Source organism: Palaemon carinicauda, chromosome 5 (genome assembly GCF_036898095.1).
Source record: "Palaemon carinicauda isolate YSFRI2023 chromosome 5, ASM3689809v2, whole genome shotgun sequence".
NCBI lineage: Eukaryota > Metazoa > Arthropoda > Malacostraca > Decapoda > Palaemonidae > Palaemon > Palaemon carinicauda.
Window position 1 is genome coordinate 124,561,090 of NC_090729.1, and position 9,960 is coordinate 124,571,049.

General features: G+C 43.5%; 1 long non-coding RNA gene across 1 annotated transcript in view; it reads right to left on the reverse strand.

Annotated features, from left to right (window-relative positions):
* The window catches only part of LOC137641469 (uncharacterized), a 150,802-nt gene extending 141,989 nt beyond the window's left edge, over positions 1–8,813 (reverse strand). Inside the window, exon 1 of the long non-coding RNA XR_011044519.1 lies at positions 8,089–8,813. This is a non-coding gene — a long non-coding RNA (uncharacterized lncRNA). The remainder of the gene's footprint in view (positions 1–8,088) is intronic.
* Between the last annotated feature and the right edge of the window lie 1,147 nt (positions 8,814–9,960).

Consider the following 9,960-nt stretch of genomic DNA (forward strand, 5'->3'; position numbering starts at 1 on the left):
GTTTGTTACCCTGGCCGGCGAGTGCTGGTTTCATAACCCTCACTAACGCCTGTGCCAGCGGACCAAACCAAGTCTGCTGCTCAAAAGACACAGAGTCCGAAATCCTCGCTAAGGTGAAAGGGATCAGGCGATCCTTTGGAGTGGACACGACGGTATCTGCCTGAAAAGAAGGTGGGGAAGAATGCTGTACTGACCTGTCTTCGTCCTGCAATACCAACCTGTGCTTGGATGGAGGTGATCCCGAGTGCCGTCTAGGAGCACGCGTCCCTGCTGCTACCACCGGTTGTGGAATTCGCCGCGAACTATGGTCGCGCGAGGGCGAACGGTCGCGCAAAGGCGAATGGTCGCGCGGGCGCACAGGCGAGCGGTCGCGCGGGCGCGCAGGCGAGCGGTCGCGCGGGCGCGCAGGCGAGCGATCACGCGGGCGCGCAGGCGAGTGGGCGTGAGGGTGGGCAGGTAAATGAACACGTGTCCGAGGCGACGAACGCAAGCGATGGCGCGACGGCGAGGGATCGTGCTGCCGCGTAGGTGAAGAAGATCGCTGGCGATAATGACCGCGTGATGGTAAGCGATGGCGAGCAGAATGTGTAGGTGAATGATCGCGTGATAGGGTGCGATGGTGATCAGCATCCGCAAGAGGGCGGTCGTTCAGGGTTGTGCGATGAGGAGCAGCATGCGTAAGCGGGCGATCGTGCAGGGTTGTGCGATGGCGAGCAGCATGCGCAGGTGAATGATCGCGTGAAAGGGTGCGATGGTGATCAGCATCCGCAGGAGGGAGATCGTTCAGGGTTGTGCGATGAGGAGCAGCATGCGTAAGCGGGCGATCGTGGAGGGTTGTGCGATGGCGAGCAGCATGCGCAGGTGAATGATCGCGTGAAAGGGTGCGATGGTGATCAGCATCCGCAGGAGGGCGATCGTTCAGGGTTGTGCGATGAGGAGCAGCATGCGTAAGCGGGCGATCGTGCAGGGTTGTGCGATGGCGAGCAGCATGCGCAGGTGAATGATCGCGTGAAAGGGTGTGATGGTGATCAGCATCCGCAGGAGGGCGATCGTTCAGGGTAGTGCGATGGGGAGCAGCATGCGTAAGCGGGCGATCATGCAGGGTCGTGCGATGGCGGGCAGCATGTGTAGGTGATCGCTGGCGAGCTGGTGATCGCTGGCGAGCAGAAGGTCGACGCGTGTCCTGTGAGAGGACAGGTGGTGCGGCGCGTTCACGAGCAGGAACGGGAAGATCGCTGGCGCGTTGGCGAACATGTGTTTCTGACACACGAGCTGCACGATGTTGCGTAGCCACAGGACCAGGTGGATGGTGAGCAGGGAGTTCAGCAGGAACTAAAGGGTGGTCAGAGACCGCAGGGCGATGGTCCTCAAATGAGCGCTGACGCTCGGAAGAGAGCTGACGAGCAGGAGAGCGCTGGCGAGGGGGGCGAACATCAGGAGAGAGCCGACGAGCAGGTGAGCGTCGGCGAGCAGGAGAGTCTTGGCGAGCAGGAGAGCGCTTGTGCGCTAGCCCTGCTCGCGTAAGGGAAGAATCCCTTAGCCCCGAAGGGACCGTTGCCCGTCGGGTGACGAGTTCTCCAGAAGGCGAAGATCCGGCAGGAGATGGTGAGCGGTCTGCAGAGAAGTTCAATGAGGGCGGAGTAGTCGGTTGAGGCTGACGAGGAGAGTAGAAGACCCAAAAAGGCGCCTCTTAGTCCCCCTGTAAGGGGAAGGGAGGCCCTTGTGGCGTAGAGAGCAATGAGCCTTACGGCGGAGGCGGCCTCGGCAGAGATCGTCGGGACCATCGGTCCTCCGAAGGGGAGTCTCCGTCAAAACACTTCCCTCAGAAGAAAACTGGGCAGCAGTCGAGACCGAAGGACTCACTTCCCCCTTCGAAGGATGCACGGAAGGAGGAGGAGAGCCTAGAGCACCATCACCAGCAACAGCACCTGCGTCGGAAGGCCCAGCCACGTCGGAGGCCTCTGTCACCACGACGTCGACAATAGACAGAGGGTCTACCTCCGCTACCACCGGCGACTGTTTAACAGCGGCCCCCAACGAGACAAGGTCAATAAGAGCGACCCTGGAGGGCAAGCCCTTAAGCCCCAGGGACGACCAAATCTGTAAAAGATCATCACTGGATAAGGCATTATTATCAATAACCTCCCCCCGGAGGAGGAGGGGGAACCGCCTCGCTATGGGAGGCGACGCCCTCTCCCCCCACCGAAGGTAGGGAAACAGAACAAGGGCCTGCGCTCCCACTCGGACGACTCTCCTTAGGAGGCGGACGAGGGGGAGCTTCGGAGGAGGGTTTGGGCGGCGGAAGAAGAGTCCCGAGAACCTTCCTCCTTCAAGGCTAACCCCGGAGGAGAACGGTCTCTCTTGGACTTCTTCTTACGCCGACGGCCAAACCTCTCCCACTGGGAGGCAGACCACTCCCTGCACTCACGGCACATGTTATCCTGGTCGCACCGTCGGCCCCGACATTGAGGGCAGAGGGTGTGAGGATCCATAATCACGTCCGACATGAAAGTCCCACAAGGACGGCCGGCAACTCCAGGGCATGTACGCATATTAAATAAAAGAAAATAACTGAAGGTCAACTTCCAACCAATCACACAAGCTGAAAAGAAAAAGAAGAAAATTAAAGGCTGTCACGAAGGCGATGAGCAGACACGTCTGATCACCGCCGAGCCAAAAGTGAAGTGGGGCAAGTCACCGGTGTGTGGAGGGGGAGGGGTAGCAAGCTACCCTTCCCCACCCCCCGCTAACTAGCGCGGGGGTAATTAACCCTCGTTAAAAACTATTGGCTCGTCATTTCAGCTGCGCTAAAAGTAATACCCTTTGTAAATAGCGTGGTTTGTATTTCGGTTATGGAACAAATAGTGGTTTGCTGATGAAATCGGATGCCGTATTTTTAGCAACGATTGAAATGGATGTAAACTCGGCATAATTTTTTCGTTTCGTATTTAATTGACACTAAGAAAACTAATTTTAGTTTCTTCATCTATATGTAAGTATTGTATAACACGAAGAGAGAGAGAGAGAGAGAGAGAGAAGAGAGAGAGAGAGAGAGAGAGAGAGAGAGAGAGAGAGAGAGAGAGAGAGAGAGAGAGAGAGAATGAATCAGCTGTTGTAATTGAATGCCGTGTTTTTGTTTCGTGAGAATTTCATCGCCACGACTATAACAACAACATACTGTACTGAACTTTACAGTATTATACAGACTACTGTAATATGATAAAGTAAAATATTTGTAATAACCTATTTTATATGAAATGGGGCTATTTTTTTTTTGTTTGAAATTTACATTTACGTACGTAAAACAACTCTCTCTCTCTCTCTCTCTCTCTCTCTCTCTCTCTCTCTCTCTCTCTCTCTCTCTCTCTCTCTCACTCTCTCTCTCTCTCTCTCTCTCTCTCTCTCTCTCTCTCTCTCTCTCTCGTAAATTGTTTTCCTGCTTTGCTACGTATGTATGAATTTATATAGATACGGTAAATAATATTTGTAATAACATATTTTCTAAAAGCTTTTACTGTAATATCATTATTTATCACTTTGATCATGCACGTTAAATGCCTTCGTTTGTTTACTGAGCGTACTTTATTACGCCGTCGTTTCAGACGGCATCATAAAGAAAAACATTTCATTTGGAAGTCCTAAGAAAAATTAAGTAAAACATTGGTAATAACAAAATCAACATACTGTACTGAATAATCAATATAATCGATGCAAAAACTAACCTATACACAGATGTGTAAATGCTTTTGTTTCTTCATTATGATCAGAGATAAATGTAAACAAAACATTGGTTGCCACTTTTTATCGTGCTTTTTGGCGTGTTTAGGAAACGCATGATATAAAATCGCCTTTAATATTTGTGCCTGTTTTAGTTTAGGGTACTGTAGTACATGCATTAAGTGTTCTGTACATTAAAGGGTAGTTTGTTAACAGTACTATGTACAAGGGAAGGTTTTAAAAGTCTGAATATACATGTTAAATAAATAGGTAAATATGGTGTCACTACTTCGCGGATTTTCACCTATCGCGGGCCGGGTCTGGAACCTATCTACCGCGATAAACGAGGGTTCACTGTACTAGCAAAACTGGAATTCGCTATAAGAAATGGACGGGTGCTGGCTAGTTTGGTATTTTGCTCTATATATTTACTATGGACCGGGGCAAAATAACTTACGTATCAATCGATTGAAATGTGAAGTATGTTTTTCACTTAAGTCCATTGTTTACATCTGAGAGACTGAAGGGGACTTATTGTGCATGCTTCGTTTCTGTGCATTTACATTGACATATGTCATGTGGTTTTTTAAACCAATTAACAGCTTACAAGTACTTCTTCATAAGTTCCCGGATGCTGTTCTGCAACAGCCATTTTTTTCCACCTTCACCTTGTTTCAAATTAACCACCATCACGCAAAGATGTCTCCAAGAAGGAACTTAGGGGAAGCACCTCAATCTGTTTTGAAATTTAGTGTAGTGGAACCTCTACATACGATCTTAATTCATTCCGGGACCTGCTTCCTATGTTAAAACAATCGTATGTTGGAGCAAATAGTCCCCATAAGAATACACTGTAATTTGTATAATTCGCTCTACAGCCCAAAACCTATAACTCCTTAATAAATTACTACACATAATTACACATAACAATATAATTGCATTATATCAGAGATGTAAAAAAGAATAACTATAAAGAAATAATAAATAAAAAAGGGGTTTTTATTGTCGCTTTACCTTAGAGACAGGCCAACGCAGAAGTAGGATTTTCTACGCAGGAGATGAATGGTCGGCGAGGAGGTAGAGATGGTGACTGCGATAATGTACCGTAACTTACTCTAACTTACACAACGTGAACTTTAACCTAACTTAGCTCATTTATTTTTTCTTATTCTTATATTTTATATTTCTTTTTGATTTTTAATTTTCATCACTTTCACTCAATTCAATCTTAGTTTTCTTTGCTTCACTTTCTTTCTCTTCATCATGACCACTAGACCGCTTCGTAGATTTTTTAAAGAAACTATCGAGAAAAAGTTGCTTGGTTTGACTTTTCAGAATTTTTCTGAAATGGGTTAAGCAGACATCATTCAAAACTACACAGCAAACCTGAAGTTTCTATGGGTGATACTTATCAATGAAATCAACCACGCGTTGATGATGTGCTAAAATCTCTTTTATTTCAGCCAAACTTAAGATGTGCTCTACCTCCCCGATGTCCTCCGACTCACTCAACTGCATTTGGAACTCATCATTCTGAATGGCAAGCAGCTCCTTGAGTTCCTCAGTGGTGAGCTCTCCATGATGCTCCTCGACGAGTTCGGTGATATCATCTTCATCGACCTACAGACCCATGGACTTGCCAAGGGATACAATCTCTTCGATGTCTTCCTCTACGGCAAGCACAGGTTCAGGCTTAGGGCCAAAACCTTCAAAATCTCTGGGAGAAACAGCATCAGGCCAAAGCTTCTTCTAAGCTGAATTCAGTGTCCGTCGAGTTACTCCCTCCCAAGCCTGATCTATGATCTTCATGCAATGCATGATATTGAAATGGCTCCTCCAAAATTCACGCAAAGTTAAGCACTGCTTAAATAAGTGCTTGGTGTAGAACTTCATAAAAATTTGAGATGACTTGCTGGTCCATGGGCTGGAGGATAAGGGGTGGTGTTCGGTGGAAGACACAACATTCTGATAAACTTGAACTGGTCGATGATATCATCTTTGAGTCCTGGGGGTTGAGCAGGAGCATAATCCAAGCAAAGCAAGCACTTTAATGGCAAATTCCTCTCCTGAAGGTACTTCTTGACAGCAGGACTGAAAACTTGGTTGACCCATTCAACAAAGAAATGCCTAGTAACCCAAGCCTTGGAATTAGCACACCAGAAAACATGCAGAATATCCTTATTGACTCTATGTGCCTTAAATGCCCTAGGGTTTTCGGAATGATAAACCAATAACGGCTTTATTTTGCAGTCCCCGCTGGCGTTGGCACATAGGGCAAGAGTCAACTGATCCTTCATAGGCTTATGTCCAGGCATTTTCTTCTTTTCGGCGGTGATGTATGTTCAACTAGGCATCTTTTTCCATAACAGACTGGTTTCATCACAATTGAAAACTTGCTGCTCTACGTAGCCTTCATCCTCCACAATCTTTTCGAACTTCTTAACAAAATCGTTAGCAGCCTTGATGTCCGAACTTGAAGCCTCTCCGTGCCGAACAATTGAATGAATCCCGGTCCGTCTCTTAAATTTCTCGAACCAACCGCGAGACGCCTTGAATTCCTCTGTCGTAGGATCGATTGAACTCTCCCCCGCATCACCCCCAGAGCCCGCCGCCTTCAAGTCACAATAAATAGCGCTGGCCTTCTCACAAATGATCGTTTCAGTGATTGTATCGCCAACAATCTCTTTGTCCTTCATCCATATCAACAAAAGGCGTTCCATCTCTTCCAGGGTAGGACTTCGACGTTTTGAAATAATGGTGATCCCCTTCGATGGTTTGACTGCTTTAATGGCTGCCTTCTGCTTGATGATCGTCGAGATCGTAGACATATTCAGGACATAATGTTTAGCCAGATCACTTACACACACACTGCGCTCATGTTTTTCTATAATTTCCTGATTCAATTCTAATGAAAGCATTGCCTTCTTCCTTTCTCACCACTACTAATACCTGTACCGAAACTAAGGTTCTTAGGACCCATGATTATACGTAAAATCAAAAAGGAAACGTGAGAAAAGGAAGATAATAAGCACTGTCAATAACGGACCGAACAGATGACAACCACACGATGCGCACGAGAACAGAGAACTGACCGACGCGACGCTCAATGGCGTCCCTCCGACATGCTGCCATCTACCGGCGTAAACAAGAAACTACGACAGACACTTCGAGAAAATTCTAGGCGCATGATCTACATCGTATGTTGGAGCATGACTTCGGGTGTCGAGATGAAAATTTGATTTAATTTTACTTCGGGTGTTGGAACAATCGTATGAAAAGGCAATCGTATGTAGAGGTTCCACTGTAATTTCATTTATGCCAGCAATTTATTATGATGGAAATGTTATCCGTTCAGTGTAAAGCTAGTGTTATTCATGTCAAATTAAAAAATATCAAAATAATGTCTCAAAGTTCCGATTCTGACTTAATTTTCAGGGAAGACCAACCCATTTTCTACTGCAAGGCTTCTGTAATGATTGCCACCCCCCCAAAAAAAAAGGACGGTGTTAATCATAAGGTAAGGAATTGTTTGTGATTTATTTTTTCATAATATAAGGATAAATTTGCGATTTACTTTATCATAATGTAAGGATTTTTTTATGATTTACTTTTAGTTTGAGACCTGGGAAGGTTTGTGACCTGGGAAGTGGGGTACAGGGGGCTTGGGGTACAGGGGGCTTGGGCCCACCACCTAGGGGTTGTGACCTGGGAAGGGGAGTCCAGGGAACTACTAGGTTAGGTTAGGTGGGTTTGTTAGGTTCCGTACCCTTTTACAAACCTCAAGTGTTAAATAATCACGTTTTGGCCCATTTTCAGCCACTTTCATGAACCATATATTTTTCCAACTGGTTATCTCATGCTTATTTTGCATTTCTGACCATTATCATTGCTGTAAATCACTTTTTTATGACATTTCCCCACCTAAAAAAAAAAAAGAAAAAAAAAAAGTTTCCCACTGGAGTCCCCCAAATTGTCTTAGCTAAATCTTTCTATAGAAAAGGGTAGTTTGTTCCCTAGGTTACATTGCCCTGTAACACAGTAAAATAATTCAAAATTCCTTGTCTTAAAATAAGGGGTCCAAAAACTCACGAACAGGTGGTTTGCCCCAATAATTATGGTCAGAAATGCATAAAACACAAGATGACGAAAAGGAAAAATATATTGTTCATGTATTTGGCTAGAAATTAAAGTAGCATATATTTACCAAAATATCTCATTAACCTTGGCTAGACTAAGCTATTCTGTCGAAGAACAGTCAATAGGCCTACACTTAGTAGGTGCTTTATAAACATATAAAACTTTAAAAGTCTATAATTTTCTGTCATTTCAATGTTATACCTAAAACGTGATGGGAATGAAGTAAACTCTTACCTTTGTCCACAGTAGCTGGTTACAATGGCCTCGAAGATCAACCGGAATAATGGGGGTAATGGCCTAAGTTTATGGGAAGATTCGCCTTAGTCGGCCTATAAAATCTTTGGAATTAAAGTATCACATTGCGTATTCCACATTAATTTTCAAAACCACATTATTGAAACACTTCGAAAACTAAAATGGAGTTATTTTTTTTTTTCTTGAAAGCCCTAATATCTTGTCATTAGGATGTCTACAGGGTCTGGGAATACTGGGATCTTCGGTACTACTCTGTACAGTATTTAACGTTAGGGACTTAGGGTAACATTTCCTACTAAAAAAATACAACTATTCCCAGTAGAAAAAGGCAAATAAATATTTTCAACACGTAAACAGCTTTAAATTGATTCCTTATTGTTTGTTTCCTCCGAATTTCAAAACTATTACAACACAATTACACAAATTCACAATATGGATTCACTGGTGTTGATAACCTTGCCATGTTGCCAAATTAAGGACTACGTCACAACTTAATTTTGTAAACTCAAAAAGAAATTTCCAAATGGTTATAACACTTAATTTCGAAGCTGTAATAATTTTTTAAGTTTTGTGGCACTTTGGCTTAAATTAGTTTTTCCTTAATTCTCACATTCTCTATTGCCAAATTAAGGACTATACTATGTCACAACTTAACTTCGTAAACCCAAAAAGAAATTTCGATATTATAAATGAATAGTATTCAGTCGATCATCTCTTTTTGAATTATTTTTTTTTCTTATTTTATGTTTAGCTATATGGTAAATGGAACAGATGTCTGAAGCCTTGCTACTTGCAATGATATGGAAAGTTGGCAACACTTAGTTATTGTTTTGGTTTCGAGTGTTTAAGTGTCATTGAACGTTGGTGGTTTTTCGTTTTGTTGAATTTATTGATAAATTGTATGAACTGCAATTACAATTAGCACAGTGATTTCCCGATCAAATCGTAATAAATGGTGGTATATTCTTTTGTGAATCAATTGCTGTTGCAATAGTTGTGAAGTACAGCAGTGTGTAGGCTAGCCATTCTTCGAAGATTCTATTTTCTTGTATTGGAAAGTTATCACTTTACCCTCATCTTATACATCACAAAAGGTGAAATGCTATATATTTACGATAGCTTAAGAAATAACCAATACAAGTAACCGGATAGGGAGGTGATGCCGACACTAATCTCAATTTTCAAGTCTTACGCCTATGATGTAATAGGCCTATAATTAGTAGTGCTAGACCTATTGCTAGTGTAAGTGTTTATGAAAGTTGATTGCCTTTATTACTATATTATTGTGTATATTATTTGCGGGAGTTACCAAGATGACCTGTAATAATGAAGGGGGCTACATGCTGCTAATCTTCTGTTTGCCAATATCAAGATAATCAACATATTAGCCCTTCCCCATCAAATGTCTCAGTGGTCATCCGGTAAGGTAAGTTGATGAATCTTAGTGTAATTTTAATTAGGATATAACAGGGCAAACTGAATATCCGGTAAAAATTATAGTTATGGAAGGAACATTTTGAACAGAAAAAAATATTTTTTTCCTGTTGTAAATAATGTTCTTTCACTGAATTTGACCTTCATGTCAACAGAAGTAAACCCATTAGACCGTCTAAGAATGAAGATTTTTTTTTTTTTTCATAGAAATCTAATGGCTTTTGCTCTGCTTTGCTCACAGTTCATGAAAAACATCAAGCTCCTTTGTACTGGCACCCGGTACATGCTGAGCTGCCCACTTTAACCCCCATTGATTATTATTTCTTAGATAGTCAAGTTTTACTTGCAGTGAAACTAACTGTCATTTTCAAAGAAAACGGACTTTTTTCCATTTGAAACACATGGTTTTTAGTAGAA